Here is a 21,337-nt window from a genome sequence, read left to right as displayed (position 1 = left end):
TAACTTGCACACGGAAATAACAATCCTGCAGATGCTTGGGTTCTGTTTGTCATCAGTGCCTCCCCCTCTCCCACCTGGCCACCCTTCTGGCCTCTTATTTTAATGTATACATTTTCTAGTCCTAATTTTGTTTTTAATACATTTTCTGGTCCTAATTTTGTTTTTAATCTATAGTTTACCTAATATGTATGTTTCCTATAAGCTACCTGAACTGATCTGGGAAATGAGGAGGAAAGAAACAAGAAAATAAATGATAAACCACCATCAAGGAAATGAATTATTGGCTTTCAGTGGTAAACTGTGAGGAAATTATCAGGGGCGCATTAGACTAAGGGCCATAGACTCGAGTAGTCAGCACTCCTCTGCCATGATGGCACTCCTCTCCACCTGTGGACTCAGTCTCCTCTTCCACAAAATAATGTCTGGAGCCCCAGCCTAGATCAAGCTTTGGCCCTCAAGATTTCCTTGCCTTTGGTTGTTCTGCTCAAGTTCCCAAGTACATCTCCAGATACTGCCCCTCTACCAAGTTCAGGCCTCTCCTGGACTTTAAGTTCTCCTACCTATAGATGACATCCTTGATTTTATATAAATATATATTTAAACAACATGCTTCTATATATTTATTGTGTTTCTTGTACTGTTCTGAATACTTCCTTGTAGTAATTCATGTAAACCTCATAATAATCTTAAGAGAGAGAGATACTATTATTATGCCCATTTTACAGATTAGAAAACTGAGGCCTTTAGAGGTTAAGTAAATCACTAGTAAGTGACAGAGCCAGATTCAAAATCTAGGCAATCAGGCTCTAGTTTGTGCTCTTAACTGTATGTTCCCTCAAATCCAACCAAGACTTTGACTCAGCTCCCAGACCTTACTTGGATTATTCACTCTCCTGTATTATTGCCTTCCTGCCATCCAATTAAATAAAGATTTTCCTGAGTGCTACTTGGGGTCAAACTCTGTGCTGGGACAGGAATCAGGCATGAATCCACATTATCCCACCCATTATATTACGAGCTGTCTATTTGGGTACAGGAGTCAAACATGTACCCCATTCACTAGAATCCAACGGGAAATTAAATACATGCTGTGTGAAAGTTCAATGGTCTATGCCAATGGGACTTGCCTTGACAGAGATGGAAATGCAAAGGGGTGGGAAGAGCATTGCAGGCAGGTGGAAAGATCTGAGCCAAGCCCAGAGGTATGACAGTGCATGGCATATTCAGGAAGGATATGAGGTTTTGAAAATGGTGACATGGCTACATAGCATCACAGGGTATGACTCCTGGCTTTCTCTTTGAACTGGTCTTATATCAACCTTTCCATTCAACTGTTAATAAATACATAGTTGTTGCGTGCCCCTTAGGAGTCAGGCACTGTTTTGAGTGCTAGGGATACAGCAGTCAACAAGCTACCCTCATTCATGGCCCTTCCAAGGTAATGGAAGGCTACTTGTAGTTCATTAAATAAAATAAAAATACGTCAGGTGGTGGTAAGTGCAATGAAGGACAACATACAGAGTAATGGGACAGAGACTGGGGGAAGGTTGCTTTTGTAGGTAGAGCTATCAGAGAAGGCTCTTTGATAAGGTAAGCTTTTAGCACATATCTGAATGGAATGGCGGGTGAGCTATGAAGATATCTGGTATGAAGTTGTCATAGGCAGAGAGAGAAAAGTATAGATGCCTGGAAAATGAACGCTGTTTCTTGCTTTTGAGGAATAGCAAATGAGGGTGGCGAAAAGGTGGTGAGGAAATGAGATCCAAGCTGCTGTAGGGCTCTGGGGCATGTGGGGTCCTGTTCACTGGAGTAAGAACTTTGGAGTGTGCTCTCAGTGCAGTAGGAAGCTGCTGGAACACTGTTGGTGATCCAAGCATTACAGCCACGTGAGTGTTTCTAAATCTCCTGGGAAACTGAAGTTCTGTCCTACTACAGGGCTTTTACCCATGCTGTGCCTCTGCCAGGCATGTCTTTCCCCCACTCTTTACTGGGCCATTGCCTACTCCTCTTAGGGAAGTGTCTTTACTTCCCTTTTATAGCACTTACCAAAAGGAACATGACACAATCATATGCGTAACTTTCATTTCTCACTGTTTCTTCCACTAGATAGTGAGCTCCATGAGGTGAGACAGTGTGGCTGTCCCCTTTATGCCTGTATCTTCAGTATCCAGTACAGGGTCTGATTTTTAAGAGGTGCTCAAAAAATATGTATTGAATGTACATGAAAATAAATGAAAGATAAAGATGAAAAGTCAAGGTGGAGCCTCTAACCCTGGGGTAGAGAAGCAACTCTGGCCTGCAGACCATAGAGTGGCCACATGGAAAGCATATTAAGGGTGCAGTTCAGGGTATGATTCTGCCCAGCCCCTAATAACCATGGGCAAGAGAAATGGAAAGGAATTGAGACTGGAGGCAGAAAGAATAGAAAGCAATATTTAAAGCTGTTTGATAGACTTCCTTTCCTGTGTAAAATTTTCATATTAGGGAGAAATGCATGTGTTATAGAGGATTTCATGAATTTAGGGATTTACCAAGGTCTGAGTAATGCTGCAAAGTATGGTGATAACAGTCAACGATTGCTAGTAGTATGATTAAACAACAACAACAAGTGCCAAGTAGCAGAGATTATGCCATACAAGAGTCTGGAGATCTGAGTTTGTTCATCCATTTATTAATTTATTCAATCATCATTCATGCAACAAAATTGATTACTGACTGCATGGTGGGGGCCAGGTCCTATGACAGGCACTGGATTTAGGTTCTGTTTGTTACTTACTAAGTACGCAAACTTGGGCAACGCATTTACCATTGCTGTATAAGGAGGAAAAGAATCCTCATGTATAAGGGAGTGGTCTTCCCCATTAAAGGAAAAGACAAAGCCCTCCATACTTTGTTCAGATATCTGGGTTTCCAGATGGAGAGGTGTGATAGAGTAAAAGGCCTAAATTCTGTCTCCTTGAGTTTCCTTTTCCTCATAGAGTTCCCACTTGGATTCCTCTGGCACACCCGAAGAGTCTGGAATGGTTTCTATAATCTGCTTCATGGCCTAGCAAAATCTCTACTTGTTCCCTAGGGCCCACATTAAATGTCAGAGCTCTTGAAACCTCCATTGACTCCGTACTACCTTAGCAAAATAAATCCCTCCCATCTGCCCCACTTTGAACACTCAGCTCATCAAGTTGTTGTGCAGCTGACTTCTCTGTGTGACTGGAAGGTGGGTTCTTCTGAGAAGCATGTTTTCTTCCCTCTGTCTCCCCAGTCTTTGGCTGAGTGTCTGGCCCAGAATATATTCTCTGTAGTTAAATGGATAAAAAGTCACCAGGCCAGCAGAATGGCTGACAAGTGACACTGTGGTGGAAGGAAGTCTGAACAGACTTACTGTGACTCAGAAAAAGACACCTGTCAACTAAGCTAGCTAAGAATATCAGTAACTACTCACTGAGGGACACTGAGAGACCAGGGGGCCTTGGGGGTGGGAGGTAGGGGTTTGAGTCAATGGAACTTGCTTGTAGAAGACAGAAGGGTGGTCAATTATTTATTTTCTTTAATAAAATTATATTACACCCCATATCTTTGTAAGTTAGAGGTAGATGATGGCTTACTGAACTGTCTATGCAGAGATGTGCCCAGGTCTTCAGATGGAAGTTTGAGCCTCAAATGACACACCCTTGAGGACTTTTGTGCCTTGGGCATCTCTAGCTCAGGGATGCTAATACTTTTTCTAATAGAATGTTAATAATTAAGGAACAAAGACATCCATCCTAAGTAGTGTGATTGTTCCAGATATATCAAACTTATGTATCTTGCTGTATTGCTTTTGCTTTTGTTTGTTTGTTTGTTTTTAAATAAGCCTTTGTTTGGTGAGTATGTGCTGTGTTGGTGCAGGCATTGTGCTAAACGTTTTGCATGTATTGTATAATTTAAAACAAATGTAGCAAAATGGGGGCAGCCATTTTTATATTCCCCCTTGGAATACCTCTTGGGAAGAAAACAAATGTGATTGCAAGCAATATTTTGATAGAGAATTTGGAGTGAGAGATGAGACTCCAAAAATCATAGTGAAGTAACATCAGATGACTGCTAAAAAAAATTTTCTGATAGACAAGTGGATGCCCATTTAATGGCAAGGCTTCTGAACTGCTGAGCAGCAACATGACCATGGGCTGTGCATTGGTGTGAAAGTTTGGAGCAGGACTGAATTGTTCACAAATAATAGAAGAGAGGCTGAGGACAGTGTTCAGAAGGGATATTGGGGGTTGTGAAAGTCCCACTGAAGGACATGTGACAAAACCTTCTCCATCTCCCCTAGGAAATCACCAGAAAACTCTTTCTTATTCCCTAATTCTCTTGGGAACATGAAGATTTGTTGGCAAGATAGAAAGAAAATCTGAGGTCAGCAAAGTCAGCAGACATAGGAGACAACCATAAATCTGGGTGACATTTAATTCACAACCCAAGGAGGCAAAAGATATTACCTTAATTTTACAGGTAAGGAAATCAAGGCTTGGATAAGTCTGTTGTCCAACACACACAGCTGGAATGGCTGGGCAGCCATTCAGACAGGTTTGCTTGTTTCCAAAGCCTATAATTTTAACCCTAGAAGGTATTTCCCTCTATGATTCTATGACTGCTTTCTACTTATCAAAAGCTAGGTAAGTTTGATGATGTCTTTGCCTAATTTTATTTTAAGCCACATTAACAACAGAAAACATCATTGTACATAGCGTGGAAAGAGAGGAATACTTCTAGCCATGGAGTATAAATAGCTAACTGATCTCCTGTCTTCAAAACGGGACAGAAGTGAAACTTCAGCAGGCGGAGTGACTGCACGTGAGGGAAGAGAGCAGCCTCTTTGCACACATGGGCACACACTGCCGAAAATGAGATTTGAGTTGTTGCTGCCATAATCTCCACAAACGCCCACCATGGAATGACATCACTGCCAAAGCCCAATTAGTTCAGAGAAGACCCTGGCACTGGATGATATTGCTTCAAGATGGCATGAAATTCCAAATATAAATTGGGTCCGCACTGGGCGATGATTCAAGAAATCGTATTGGCCAGTTCACAGGACTAGAAATCCTTTAGACAGGCTTTGGAAATTGTATCACTCCAGATACAGACAGAGGTAGAGTTACAACCCAGCCCTCTCAATAAACATCTAGAAAAAGAAATGCAGGAGTCCTCTGACAATGATGTGGTTATCATATCACGGATTACACTTACAGAAGATGGAGAAAAAGTTTATCAAGATGCATCGTCTTCTTAAGCTGCCTTATCTTTTCAGGAAAACAACTGTCAAACATTTAAAATAGTAAGAACTCCCCACATTTGAATTGCTCTTTACAGTTTGCTTGCATGTACTTAATTGGATCTTACCTCCACGACAGCCCACTAGGATCAATACAATTGTTGTTGCTATTCTATAGATAAAAGCCTAATGTTTAAGAGAGGTACATTTTGAAGGTTACTTGAGGGCAGAGATTTTGTATCCCTTTTCTTTGTGTCTTCAGCTTGTTTCCTAGGGCCTGACCTGTCACAGGATGCTACAAATGCCAACTGAATTGGATGGAATGGAACTGAGTGACCTGCCCAAGCCCAAAAGTCACAGCAACAGAACTCACAGCCCTGTGTTCATTCCTACCTGATGTGCTGTCACAACATCGGTCTAATGCTTACCATGTGCCTGTTTTGTGCCTGGGCATGTAAAAAACACTGGAAGTCCAGGTGGGCTGCATGTAATCATGAAGATCCGTGGAAGAAGTAGGTGGAAGAGAGAGCCAGAGAGATCATAGTGTGAGGAGGACTTGGCTCATCATTGCTAGTTTTGAAATTGGAGGAAGGAGCCATGAATCAAAGAATGCAGGCAGCCTCCAGAAAGTTAGAAAAGGCAAGGAAATGGATTTGTCCTACTGCCTTCGGAAAGAACACCACCCTGCAGGCACTTAGACTGTAACCCAGTGGAACCCATTTTGGACTTCTGACCTGCACAACTGTAAGATATTATTGTATTGCTTAAGTCAGTGGTCCCCAACCTTTTTGGCACCAGGGACCGGTTTCATGGAAGACGATTTTTCCACAGACCAGGGTGTAGGGGATGGTTTGGGGATAATTCAAGCACATTACATTTATTGTGCACTCTATTTCTATTATTACATTGTAATATATAATGAAATAATTACACAACTCATTATAATGTAGAATCAGTGGGAACCCTGAGCTTGTTTTCCTGCAACTAGACAGTCCCATCTGAGGGTGATGGGAGACAGCGACATATCATCAGACATTAGATTCTTATAAGGAGGACGCAACCTAGATCCCTCGCATGTGCAGTTCACAACAAGGTTTGCGCTCCCATGAGAATCTAATACCACTGCTGATCTGACAGGAGGTGGAGCTCAGACTGTAATGCTCACCAGCCCACTGCTCACCTCCTGCTGTGGGGCCTGGGGGTTGGGGATTCCTGGTGTAAACCACTCAATTTGTGGTAATCTGTTACAGCAGCAATAGAAGTAGCGAAGTATAAGGTAGCAAAGGACTACTCTGATTCAAGAAGCATGATTCCTGCGTGGATCAAAAACTGACGGTTTTCGTATCCTTCATTTTGTGTTTTACTTCCAAACATTTGCACTAAGAAAACAATCAGAATTCTCATGAAGGTTTATATAAGAATTTTCATTTACAACATTAAAAAGTTAAATAACAAGGGATTAATACCCAGCCACACAACCCAGTACTATGTAGCCATTAAAAAATACTTTCTTTGAAAAATATTTAATAGCATGGGAAAAGCTAATGATCAAGTTTAAAAAACAGGTTACAAAATAATACATAATTCCAATTTTATAAATGTTGAAATAAATATATCAGAATGTTAATGATGAAATAAAAATTTAAGGTAATTTCTTAAAAAGGTAATGATGGTTACCTTTGTAGGGAAACATTATGGGAGTTTCTTTGTTTCCTTACACGTTTCTGTATCTTTCAGAAATGAGCAAGAATTACTTTTATAATCAGAAAAAGAAACAATTATGTTAAAAATAAAGCAAGCCCCTCAGGTAACAAGAGCCACAAAATTCAACAAGCCTTTGACTGAATAATCTCATTCATGAAAATATATCCTAAGGAAATAAAAGGCAAAAAAATCTTGTAAGTGAAAAGGTTTTTGCAGCAATGTTACTTACAATCATTTAAAATGGGAAGCAGCCTGACTATCCAGTAGTTTAATTATGATCAAACAAATTATAATATGTTTGCTTAATAGAATACTGTGCAGTCATAAAAATAATTAATACAAAGACTATCTAGAAATACAAAAACTACAGAACAGTACAAAGTGAAAAACTGAAGCACAAAACATAAAATATCTACAACTGTGATTATTCCACTTACGTGTGGATAAAGATAGAAAGAGGAGATAAAAATTATAAATAGGTGCTATGTCAAAGAATAGGGATTCTGAGAGTAATTTGTATAAAGTTACTTCAACAGTAGATAGAACAATTTCATACAAATAGACACCAGCATATAAGTCAAGAAAACTGAGGATGGAAGACTGGTTGAGAGCACTGGAATTATAATGACGACAGAAGTAGAAGCAATATCTGTAAGAAAGGGCACTGGGGACCACCCACACAGGGGCATATATTTTTATTTTTATTTATCAGCTGAGCAAATATTTCTTAAGCTCCTTTCCTCACATATGAGTAAAACTGAAATGAAAAACAAGAAAATGACAAACACAAAACAGCGTTTGGGTTACTTTTGGGGAGCAAGGAGAAGGATTTCATTGACAAGGGAAACACAGAGACTTACATAAGGATTGAAAACTTCTTAGTTTTTAAATTGGGTGATGGGTACATGAATATTCTTTTTTATTATTATTCTGATGCATTACAGGTACTTACAACCATGCTTGGCACACATTGGCTCACCAAAAAAGTTATCTGTAGAATGAATGAAGCTTTTCAGTGGCTCCTTAAATAAAGCTCAATCCTTTACTATGGCATACAAAACCCTTCAAGAATTGGCTTCTACCGAACCTATCAATTAACACCAATGACTTATCACCTAATCTATGGCAATTTCTGTTCATTATTCACTAAACACACAGGACTCTTAGGTGCCTCTGAGTCTTTGTGTATGCTATTTCTTCTGCCTAGAATGTTTTTCTTCACCAGGAAAACCCTACTCTCAAGGCCAAGTTCACCATAGCTGCTTTGTGAAACCTTGTTGATCTCCCTAATTGCTTTCTCTTCTGCATTCTCATGGTAGTTGTCTTATGTGCTGCATCAGAACCAGTAGTGTGTAAATCTATGATAACACTTACATTGGTGCTATTGCTCACACAGTCCTCTCAGTTCTATTATCCTTGCAGTAACTCTGTGAATTAGACTTCTTTAGTCCTTTCAACAGATGCAGAGGCTGCGTACACAGGTCAGGTCAGATGACTCGCTGCATCCAAGTTGACAAGTAACAGCATAGAACTTCAATATTGGCCTTCAGATTAATATGGCCTTTGAAGGGATGGGGCTGCCAGAGCAAGAATGGACAGAAAGAGGCTGAGAGGCTAAAACTGAGGTCTCCAGTGATACCGTGAGCATATGCAAGAGGAGAAAGGACATTTTCATGAGAATTAGGATAGGCCATGAAGGTAAAAATCAGTATGGTTAAGGCATTTAAGTTATACTTGTAAAGTAGAAAGTAGAATGGGATAAAAGAATGAGCACCAAAAAAAGTAAATGAATTCAAGAGAATAAATCCTACCTCTTACCAGGAAGGTTCAATATAGGAGAATAGTTTCTATGGTCTCTAAAGTAAGAAACATATCCTATTTTTCTTTCATTTTGAGTACCTAGAATACAGCCTGGCAACAGAAAGAGACTCAACATGTTGAATTAATTAATGAATGAAAGGATGTGTTATTAAGAAACACAATTAGTTTTTAGCTTTCTTGCAACTGTATCACTTTAGCCACTTAGCCCTATTAGTCCAGGGGGACTGAACATTCATTTCTTTTGTATTTAATAATTTAGATCCTAAAATACTTTTGGGTTTGCTCAAAGCGAAAACAAAATATTAATTTGTTTGAACCAGTTAACGTGTATTTAGGTAGTAAAATAGATTTAGAATGTGTTAGACAAGAGAAATCTGCTCTATCTTTTATAATATTCTCAACATTTAAGACATACACAATACCTTATTTGAAATACAAAAAAAAAAAAAAGAAAAATCTTCATGCCAAAAAGGTGCAGATCCAAAAACCTATAAAACATGAAGCTTTGACTTGCCATGAAGAGGTGGTTCTAATGAAGCTAAGACTAATGGAGCAAAAAAGACACTATTGGAAAACTCAAAGGCCCTTGAAACCATCCCATAGAACCCCAATGGCTGCCCACTTTTTAAGTCAATCCTATTATAGAAAGCATGTTTTTGGAAAATTGGTCATTAGGCAAATAGGCATTCAGTGAATTTGTTTCTTCAAATTAGTTCTTAGAGAATTAACCTTGGGCCATGGAACTATATTGAGACTAGGCACTGTGTGTGGTTTCACAGCCTGGCCTGTTGAGGCCATCAGTAGTTCTTGACTGACCGTGGTCCCGGGATATATATCAGGCAAAGTACAGGTCTACGTTCAGATACACTGATAAAAAGGCAGTGTTTGCAATAAGAATTGACTTAAAGGATGTGCCAAGAGGTGCCTATCATGGAAAGGACTAAGGGTCTTGCCCCATTTACTTCTCTCTATGCCTCCTCGTATGTTTTCTCTTAGCCAGGGAAGGGTGTGGACAGCAATTCCCATTAAAGAACCAGGGCTGGATCTCCCATATGACAGTTCATATATGCATTCACTCTGATGGACTTCGCCATCCCCTGACCCAAATCTCATTCAAAAAAATATTTATCACGTGTCTATACTCTGTTATAGGAGCTTGGAGATGCATTGGTGAACAAGACAGGCAAGGTATGAGTTCTTACTAAGCTTACATGCTAGAGGGAGAAAACAATAAGAAGGAAATACTTATTGCCTGGAGAGGATGAAGCCCATGAAAGTCTTTGCTTCTGTAGTCCACAAGGTGTTTAGTCTTTATTCCATCATCTGGTGACATTAGACAAACACCTGCCACTAAACTAGACCAAACAGCAGACCTATTCAAACTCTCAGCAGTCCCTGGAAGAATTTGATTACTGGAGGTGGACCAGGGAGAATATCTCTATTTGGTCCAATTTCCAAATAGAAATTCGCAGTGTTTGATGAATAATGAATGTGAATAATTAATGCATCTGAGAAAGAAAAATTTCTTACCTGTCAGTTACTTATCTTGGAGATTACACATCCATCACTACTCCCCCGAGGGGCTAGACTCATCTCCATAGAAACTGGGGGCAACCTGAATGTTAATTATGCCTCAATGCCAGATTTCCTGCTCAGAATGTGACTCACCAGAAGACCTTCTAGGACTTTGTTCTGAAAAGTAGAGAATTTAATTTATCTGACATATTTTTTAAAGCCCCAAATAATGAAGTATCTTAATAAGCATAAGAAACTATCAAAAGTCTGGCTCTGCGTGTGCGCACATGTAGGAAAGTTACTGTGGTCTGAATGTTTGTGTTTCCCTCGAAATTCATATGTTGAAACCTAATTCACAATGCAATAGTATTAAGAGCTGGGGCTTTTGGGAAGTCATTAGGCCATGAGGATGGAGTCCTCATGAATGGGATAGGTGCTCTTAGAAAAGACGTTTGAGAGAGATTGTTCATGCCTTCCACCATGTGAGGATGCAACCAGAAGGCACTATCTGAGCCCTCACCACTACCAAATCTGCTGACACCTTGATTTTGGACTTCCTAACCTCTAGAACTGTGAGCGATAAATTTCTGTTACTTACAAATTACTCAGTCTAAAGTATTTTGTTACAGCGCTCAAGCAGACTAAGACAAAAGGATTACACAGAAGCACATGCGTCTTCTGGGAAAGAGATTGATGAGAAGAAATACAGCCTTGATTTATTGGTAACGTAAGTGCCAGCACCTAGAGAAATGACTAACATGTTGTAGATGCTGACTGCATATTATTGTTATTTTTGAATGTTATGTGGAATGTTATTGAATGAACTACTAATTCTGTGCTGTGAGAATATAACAATTCTCATTTTTATGGTGACATTGTTCAAATGTCCCTTTTATATACATTCTACACAATATCCTTTTTATATACATGATTTTATTTTTATGTACATTATTTTATTTCATTTTATATACATCAAAAATGAGATAATATCATATTATTTGAAATAATAACATAATAATGAAATAGTAACAACCTAAAATACAGCTACAGGCCCGCAATACCTTGTTCATAATCTTTTTCTAAAACTCTGAAAACCAAAAGTTCTGGGAAAACTCATGTAATGACAAAGCCTCTTCATAATCTTTATCCCATTTACTTGAATATGATACATTTTGCTGCAGAAACAGTAATGTGTTTCCTTTTGGAGGGCTTTCCAGGTCTTGCTTGCTTTGTTTCAATTTATGCATCATATGCAACATATTACCTTTCTAAAATCTAAAAAAATTCTGAATTCCAAAACCCATCTATCTGCAAGGGTTTTGGTTAGACTCACATTGTCATCCCAATTTTGTAATTGGGGTCTTTTGGTTCAGAAAAACTAAACAATTTACTCAAGATCATGGAGGTTTTTGGTTCATGGATTGAACCAAAGTTCTCTGATGCAAAATCTTTTATTTTTTTTCTACTACACCAACACTTCCATTAATCTGAAATTGAGCATTGAGATAATTGTCTGTCTTATGAACATAAAAGAGCTAAAGTTGGTCAGAGACTGTGCAGATTTAGTCATTGCAGCGGAAGCTGAGGAAGAACGAATAGCACAGAGCCTGGGGATGGGGGTGGGGTAGGGAGGTCTCATGTGGAGAAACCTCTGCTACCTGAACGAAATGATTTCCAAAACTTCATCTCATTCTCCAGTGCTAAAGTGTGGTACATGAAGTAGGAACTGACCACTGATCTTTCCATAGATGTCTTGTGAATAAATTAGATGTAGATGTGACCTAAGATAGTACTGTAATGCCACATCTATTTTTTTCTAATCATAGGTTTTTTATTTGAGGTTGAGTGTTACCAGATCTCTTTGGTGGAGAGAGAGTAAGAACACTAAATTATAAGGTTGGCACTTGTATCAGTCAAGAAAATCTAGGTTATGCTGCAGTAACAAATAACTCACAAAGCTCTGTGGCTTAAAACAGTAAAGATTTATTTCTTTTTTATGTAACATGCCCATCACGAGAAATTAGGGGAGGCTCCACTCATTGCAGTCACTCTGGGACTTGGGATGACAGTGCAGCCACAATCTCACACATGGTTTGCTACACAACAGAAGGAAAGAGAAGCAATAGCTTGCCCTGGCTCATTAAGGATCTGCCTAAGAGTGATACACTGTCACTTCCACTCAATACAGCTCATTGGTCAAAATGAGTAATTAAGCCACACCTAACAGCAAGTGGGCAGGAAGTCCAAAATTCATGAATACTGAGATTTTCAATAAATTGACCTGTCCAATAAATATTTCCTTGAGTGTCTGCTAGTGCCCAGCCCTGTTCTATGCACTAGAGATCAAAAATTGTGTTAAATGCTATGAAGAGAAAGAAAGTAGGATAAGGGGAATTGAGTGACAGGGCTGAGGAGGGAGAGGAGAAAACAAGGCCAGGGAAGGACTCTCCAAAGCAGAGACCCAAAAGAAAACAGAAGGAAGAGGCTGGGTAAGGGAGATTCTGTCTTTAAGGCAGAAACACGACATCACGAACCCAAATCTCAGGAAAATCCAGAATGATTCTCAAAATAGGGACAGAGAGGTGAAACATCAACCAGTAAGTATTGGTGGGGCTGAAACAGCCCAGCTCCTTCTCTTCCAGCCTTGTAAGACACGTCCCACTTCCTTCTTTTTCTGACTAAAACAACACATGTGACAGAACACTTCCTTTTTCCCCATGGTTAAGCAGCATGCAAAAGAGCTTTACTTCAGGAGAGAATGGCAATCGGCAATTGTTTGGTAAACAAATGATCCCTCATTTATGCAAAATCTGTATTTCAGGTGTCTTAGGTGTTTTACATACTTTATTTCATTGAGTAGGGTTGTTGTAAGAAGGATAAATTATATAGGATTATTATTACCATTTTACAGGTGACAATCTATATAGAGGGGTAACTAACTTTCTGGGGTGGGGATGAAACAGATATTTCATAAAAAAGGTAGACTCTGGCTCCCAACCTTGTGCTCTTGATTACTATGAAACGTAGCAAACTGTAGACTTTCTGAAAGAAAAATTTGAGAAAATCTATATGTTCACCTGAATTGTTTCATAATTTAAAGATAGAATTGCCCCTATCACAGGAAGAAGGAACATTATCTAGACCTCTTTGCTAGATTATTCCTCTTCTGGAATAATAATAATTATTACTATAATTAATAATTATTATTTAGTGTTATTCCTCTTCTGGAATAATAATCAGATTGAATTTATTTGCTTCCTGTCTCTCACCACTAGAAAGTAAGCTCCATGAGTGTCCACTTTTTTCTCACTTTTATTCTCATGCCTTCCACCATAGAAAAGCACTTTACATACAATTAGTAATTATAAATGAATAGTTAGAATGGATGAATGAGTGAGTGAATGAATGAATAGGAGAATTCAGGAAAAGTTCTCTTACTTGAGCAGGAGATCTTAATCTGGGGTACATGAATGGACTTGGGGGTATCTTTTAATGCCTTGAAATTACATGCAGTTTTGTGGGGAGAAGAATGTATTTGTGCGCGTCATCAGATTTTCAAACAAGGCAATAATCCCAAAAGTTAAAACCACTCTGTGTGGCATATTCATACAATGGGATATTATTCAGCTCTAAAAAGAAATAAAGTTCTATACACGCTACAACATGGATGAAGGTTGGAAACATTATGCTAAGGGAAAGAAGCCAGACACAAAAGGCCTACATTCTGTATGATTCCATTTATATGAAATGCTCAGAAAAGGAAAATCCATAGACACACAAAGTCGATTGGTGGTTTGCCAGAGCCTGGAGTGGGAGGAGAGGGTAGAATGAGGAGCAATTGCTTAATAGGTATGGGATTTTGTTAGGGGTGATGAAAATATTCTGGAACTAGATAGTGGTAATGGTTGCATAACACTGTGACTATACTAATGGCCCTGCATTTTACATCTTAAAATGGTAAGTTTAGCGTGAATTTTACCACAATGGTAATAATAATAAGAAAAAAATTACTTTATGAATAAAGGAAAGAAGCAGAGTCAAATTATTTCATACATCTAACAGGATGGATGGTGGAATATGAGTCTGAGAAGTTGTCAGTTACAATCTAATATTCTAATAATATTTGGAATGAGAATATTTATAACACTAGGGGTAACAACTTTCATTTGTTTCAGGTTTTGCAGTTTTGAACAACTTTCCAAATGCATTATTTAATTTAGCTGTTAGAAAAAACTTGTGAGATAGTCAGGGTAGATACAATTTCATGATTATCTCTACTTTATTTTTTATTTTTTATTTTTTTTGAGACGGAGTCTCGCTCTGTCACCCAGGCTGGAGTGCAGTGGCCGGATCTCAGCTCACTGCAAGCTCCGCCTCCCGGGTTCACGCCATTCTCCTGCCTCAGCCTCCCGAGTAGCTGGGACCACAGGCGCCCGCCACCTCGCCCGGCTAAGTTTTTGTATTTTTAGTAGAGACGGGGTTTCACTGTGTTAGCCAGGATGGTCTCGATCTCCTGACCTCGTGATCCGCCCATCTTGGCCTCCCAAAGTGCTGGGATTACAGGCTTGAGCGACCTCGCCCGGCCGATTATCTCTACTTTAAAAATTAGAATGCAGGCGCCTGTAGTCCCAGCTACTCGGGAGGCTGAGGCAGGAGAATGGCGCAAACCCGGGAGGCGGAGCTTGCAGTGAGCTGAGATCTGACCATTGCACTCCAGTCCGGCGATAGCGCGAGACTCCGTCTCAAAAAAAAAAAAAAAAAAAAAAAAAAATTAGAATGATGAGGTTCAGAGAAGTTAAGTCATTTTCCCAAAGTCACATAGCTACCAAATGGTAAAATGAGACTGTAAACCCAGGTCTGCCTGCGCTTTTGACAATTTGGTTCTTCCAGCTCTTCTCAACCTTTCACATCTTTCCAGAAATCACAAGTGTTCCTGTGGTCAGCCTCCCAACCCAGGTGAGAAAAAATGTCACGTGTCTTCTCTTATGTCTAGAATGACATCATCTCAATGTGGTCATACTGGGTACCTTACTGTGATCAGAACTTCCGATTAGAAATTATAGACATCTATGGTCAATGAAAATACTAGGAAAAGCCGCATTTTTCTAATGTCAATTATTACTTAAGCAGTGTTTTTCCTAGTATTAATTATTACTTAATAAATGTAAATTTTTGAGAATGAGAATGTTTCCAAATGTGGGATCAATGGTTAAAAAAAAAAAAAAAAAAAGTCTTTAAAGCTAGTGAACAACACTAAGATCTTGTCTAAGTTCCTCATCTTACCAATGAGAAAAATTGGCACAAAGAGGTTAGTGGCTTATCTGAGATGACACAGAGAGTTAGTTTCAGAAGTAAGAATGAAACTCAAGGCTTTTAAATGCTCAATAAAAGCCCAAGGTAGCCATCCTTCCAACAGAGTACCTCAGAAGAGATCATTTAGTTTGTGTATTTAGCCATCCAAGAATAAGCCCACATTTATTGTGAACACAGAAAGAATTAGGGATTCAGTGGTAATAAGTGACCTAAATGTTTAAAATTGGCCTCAAATGAATCCATTTTCTACCTTTTGTTATTTCCACTGTGCTGAAGCACAATGACGTAGTGACTTTATAATTTTAGCCAGGAGTGGCCAATTATCCAGAACTTGCCAGTCCTATTTTGTAAACACAGTTGGTAGCTGAGTGAATAATGCAGGGCTGTAGTGTCATTTTCATGCACAGAGACACAGCCTTAGAGATCTTCCAGGCTGGGTTTCCCCAACCACAGTCAACTGACAGCCAGGGAGGAATGTTTACTGCCCTGGGCAGGTGGGCAACTCCACCTTCCTCCTCAGAGAGACCCTTTTGCTTGGCTCCCCTCCCCTCTGAAGTAGGGTGGAGGTGTGCAATCAATGTTTCTAAGAAACAGCATTAGCCATCTTGGGGGAGAAATGCGGGAGAATACTCAAAAGAAGACCTGTTAGAACAAAATTAATTTAACAAAGCTCCTCAGTGTCTGCTTTGAGCTGGAAGGAAGATGTTCAAAATCATGTAAATTAAACCTTCACTGCCCCCATGAAGAAACTCAGGCCAAAGAATGGATGTGACTTGCCCAGAGTCACAAAGTCAGGATATAGTAGTCAAGGCCAGCCTGAGATCCTCTAAATTCCAGGCCAGTGCCTTCTCATACCTCTTCACATTCTCAGTCATTCTCTTTTAGATAAAATAACCATGATTCATAACACATCAATGCCACATTAGGCATTGAATATACTACATATTCTGCATGATTCCTTGGTTATATTTTGACTCATATGTGCAAGGTTATGGGTTTTTGTCCTATGCACCCATATCTCTTAAGGACAAGTACAGGGCCTGTCTTGTAGAAAGAGTGTGTGATCTGTTTAATGGCAACATGGATGATATGGATGAGACCGTGTTGGGTTATCCTGTGACACACCATCTTTTCCTTGGAGTGTCAAGACTTCTCTTCATGTCCACTTTACAGTCCTTTTTTCTACCTGTTGAAATTTTTCAAGCCCCAATCAAAAGCTGCCTTCTATTATCTCTAGTGGAGAGGAAACTGCCAAGACTCTGACATCAGACAGCCTTGGAGCTGGGTGCTACCTTGACTACTGGTAATGCATGACGCAGGCAAGTTACTTAAACTCTTTGAGGTTCCAAATAACCCATTGTAAAACAGTTAATAATACTGACCTCATTCAATTTTTCTGTTGAAAAAAAAATGGGTAAAATTCCCAGCATAGCATGTGCCACATAGTAGCTTCTGTTTTTAAAGAAGTTTTTAATTAACAAGTAAAAAATACATATATTTATGGTGTACAACATGTTTTGATATATGTATACACTGTGGAATGGCTAAATTAAACTAATCAACGTACATATTGCCTCACCTACTTTTATGGTGAGAATACTCAAAATCTACTCTGTTAGCAATGTTCCAGTATACAATATAGTCACCATGATGCACAACAGATCTCTTACACTTATTCCTCCTGTCTAACTGAAATTCTGTGCCCTTTGACCAACATCTCCTCAATCTCTCTAACCCCAGTCTCTGGTAACCACCATTTTACTCTTGGTTTCTATTTAGTTCAACGTTCGTAGATTCCACATATAAGTGAGATCATATTGTATTTGTCTTCCTGTGCCTGGCTTATTTCACTCAACATAATGTCCTCCAGGTTCATTTCATTTTACAAATGACAGCATTTCCTTCTTTTTAAAGGCTGAATAGTATTCTACTGTGCATATACAGCGCATTTTCTTTATCCATTCATCTGTTGATGGACACTTAGGTTGACTCCATGGCTTGGCTATTGTAAAGAGTGCTGCAGTGAACATGGAAGTGCAGATATCTCTTCAACATACTGATTTCGTAGATTTTATATATAAATTAACAAAGTTAATTCCCTTCACCCGGGAGACGTCTTCCTCCTCAGGGTCCTATGGCTCTTTGCTTACTCTTCATGTGTTTATTATGCATCATTTCATAGATTATCAATGACCTTAGAACAATTCTATCTTCCCACTAGAATATAAACTTTCTTGAGGGCATTACTAGGTCAGACAAATCTTTGCCTTTGCCCCACCATGATTTCCTACAGCATCTAAAACAATGCCTAGCACAAATCTGACACACAAAATTTATTTTTGTAAAATTGGATTGTAGTGTCTGTGTGTGTTGGTGATGGGGTTGAGGGCATACTATTAAATACCTTTTAGAGTATTTGTCTGCAAATAACAGCCCTCTTCTGTTGTTTTATGTATTTCTGTATGTTATGTCTTCTATTTTTCCTCTAGGATTAGGTAGCTAGGTTCGTCAGCGACACCCTTTCATTGTATGTGAGCATCTGAAGAGCTGACAGTCCCTCCGAGAGGGACCAAACTGTGTTTCTGTGCTGTCTCATCATGCTCCCACCAAGAGGAAGTGGTATTTCAGGGACAGCAGATGACAGGGTGATGTCACCCTTCTCCGTCAGTGCTCATTTCGTTTCTTCAATTTCAACGAAGACATGATAGAAAAGGTTGTTCCCTTATCACAGGGTGGCCTCTCTGTCTTATTTATTAGTGAAAATAAGGAAGGTTCCCCTTCACCCTGCCCTTCATTATAGAGCTTCCCATTTCAGTCCTTACCTTTTGGCCTGACTTTCTGGAAGAAGTAAAGTCCAGTAACTGAAACTCAAATATTAAATTCATAGATCCTTCCTTCCATCATCCATCCATATCACAATCTAAAGGAATAAAAGAACTGTAAAATTTTTTTTAACAGAGTCAGGGTATCGAAGCTTATGCATTCCCAAGAAAACAATTAAGGGTAACAAATATCTGTAAAGTATTATTACCAGGCAACATTTATGGAGATTTTATTATGATCAAGTCACTGTGCTTTACGTTTTGAGTATCTTGTTCACTCCTCATCAAGCCCTATATGGAGGGTAGTAATCTGCCCAAGATCCTGTGACTAGTAAGGGGCAGGGCTGAGGTTTAGACCTGTGTTTGTCTGTCTCAAGAGGCTGCATTCATAATAATTACCTACTGCCTCACCCATCTGCACCTGTTGCAGTAACAGAATGCTCTCAACCATTATGTTACTGCTACTGGGGCAGAGTAACACACTCAAAGTCACTGAGTCATGAGTTAGTGATCTGGAAGTAAATAATTCATATCCCCCTCCCTCAAGAAGAAGCTAACAATTTTTTTAAAGTACATGCATATACAAACATATATATATATATATATATATATGTACACACGTGTACATATGCATTCTATATATAGAGAATGTGTGTGTATATATAATTATAATATAGAGTGACTTGATGCTATATTTATGCTACAAACAAATGGCTACAGAAGCTCCCAAGAGGCAGAAATAAGTTTTAAGTTGAAATCTGGGTAACAGAAAGAACTGAATATATAATCTGCACCAGAAGTTATTCTAGGTGCTTTCACGTGGATGATCTCATATCATTTTACTTAACTACAAAATACCTCTATGTGATAAGTGGGTAATATTACCCCCATTTTACAGATGTGGAAAGCAGGTCTCATAAGCAGTTCTCATATAATAAGAGCAAACACCTATTTAGCATGTACTATATATTAGGCACTGTTGTAAACATTCTACAGGAATTGATTCATTTAATCTGCATAACAGTTCACTATACAGATGCAAAGACCATTTTTAAGATGAGGAACCTGAGGCCCAGAGTGCTTAAGTCATTTCCCCAGGGTTTTATCACCAATCGGAGGTTTTATCATCAGGTGGAGGGACTCTTGGGTCCTTGCTCTCAACCATTATGTTATTGCTGCTGAGGCAGAGTGACATGCTCGAAGTTATCAGCTGAAAGGCGCAGAGCCAGGGTTTGGTCCCTGTCTGTCTGTCTGTCTGTAATAAAGACAATACTCTTTCTAAAAATTTATTATAAAATATTTTATACCGCAAAAAGAGACTGGAAATGTAGGTTGGAGTAAAGTGCTCTAAATGCCATAGTAATGAGTGAGAACTCAGTCTATGTCAAGGGATGCCCTCAAAAGCATTTTCAGCAGGAAATCAAAATGCAATATGTTTAAGTCTGCACTGAGGAGAAAAAAGCTAACTAGAATGTACAGAACAAATCAGATGGAGCGAGGCAGAAAATAACGAAACCTATTAGGAGGATGCTGCAATAGTCCCAGGAGGCATGAGGAAGGTCTGAGTAAGAAAAGGGTCACAGTAAACTGATAATGGAGGGTGAGGGGTATTCAAGACAATTTTTAGAGATGGCATTAGCAGGATTTATCCAACGTGCAGCAGAGGGACAAGCCCAAGAAAACCCCAAAGTTTCTAACTTGAGTGATTAAGGCAAAGACGATGCTCTTAAATGATTTGGGTAACACGGCAGGAGAGGAAATTTTAGTCATGTTGAGTTTCTGGCACGTGTAAACCTCTTAGTGAAGAAAACCAGAAGATAGACATTACAAGAATTAAGAATTATTTAATATCCTAGTAAGAATCTAGTAAGAATTTAGTAGGAATTATTTAGCTTTCCAGTTTCTGGCTTCCTAAGAAACCTTCGGGGTTGAAGAAATGAATCTGATCTTTGGAAGCTGTTTTAGCTAATGAAGCAGCCGTTACAACCTGTGTTCTGCAACAACACATACAAAAGATGTCATTAACAGGCACAGCGTCTCCTTAGCCACACCAAGATGCCTTAGAATCTTCAAGTTAAAGGAAACAGGTGGTAAATTGTGCACACTTCCCCGAGTACCAGCTATAATTCCAAAATAAAATCTTTTCTTAAGAATTTCTGGCCGGGTGCAGTGGCTCATGCCTGTAATCCCAGCACTCTGGGAGGCTGAGGGAGGTGGATCACCTGAGGTCAGGAGTTCAAGACCAGCCTGGCCAACATGGTGAAACCCCATCTCTACTAAAAATACAAAAAAATTTAGCCAGGCATGGTAGCGCATGCCTGTAATCCCAGCTACTCAGGAGGCTAAGGCAGGAGAATCGCTTGAACCTGGGAGGTGGAGGTTGCAGTGAGTAGAGATCGCGCCATTGCACTCCAGCCTGGGCAACAAGAGTGAAACTCCATCTCGAAAAAAAAAAAAAGTTTCTACTGATGGGAAAATGTTTGGGATGTAGTCAGGTTAAGTGAAAAAAGCAGAGGAGAAAAAATTAATGTTTTCTAAAAAAGTTAACATATACGTACATGAATACACAGTCATGCATTGCATAAAAATGTTTTGGTCAACAATGGATCGCATATACAACAGTAGTCCCACAAGATTATAATGGAGCTTAAAAATTTCTATCGCCCAGTCATGTCTCAATTATCCTGACCCTGTGTAGATCTAAGCTAATGTGAGTACTTGTGTCTTCGTTTTTAACAAAAGAGTATAAAAAATAAAAACCAAAAAATATTTTAAATAAAAAAGCTTACAGAATAAGGATACAAAGAAAGGAAATTTTTGTACAACTGTACATGTGTTTGTGTTTTAAGCTGTTATTTCAAAAGAGTCACAAGTTTAAGCAAATTACAAAGCTTATAAAGTAAAAAATTAC

Source organism: Macaca fascicularis, chromosome 15 (genome assembly GCF_037993035.2).
Source record: "Macaca fascicularis isolate 582-1 chromosome 15, T2T-MFA8v1.1".
Taxonomy (NCBI): Eukaryota; Metazoa; Chordata; class Mammalia; order Primates; family Cercopithecidae; genus Macaca; species Macaca fascicularis.
The sequence above is the reverse complement of the archived record's forward strand: the minus strand, read 5'-3'. Positions refer to the sequence as shown.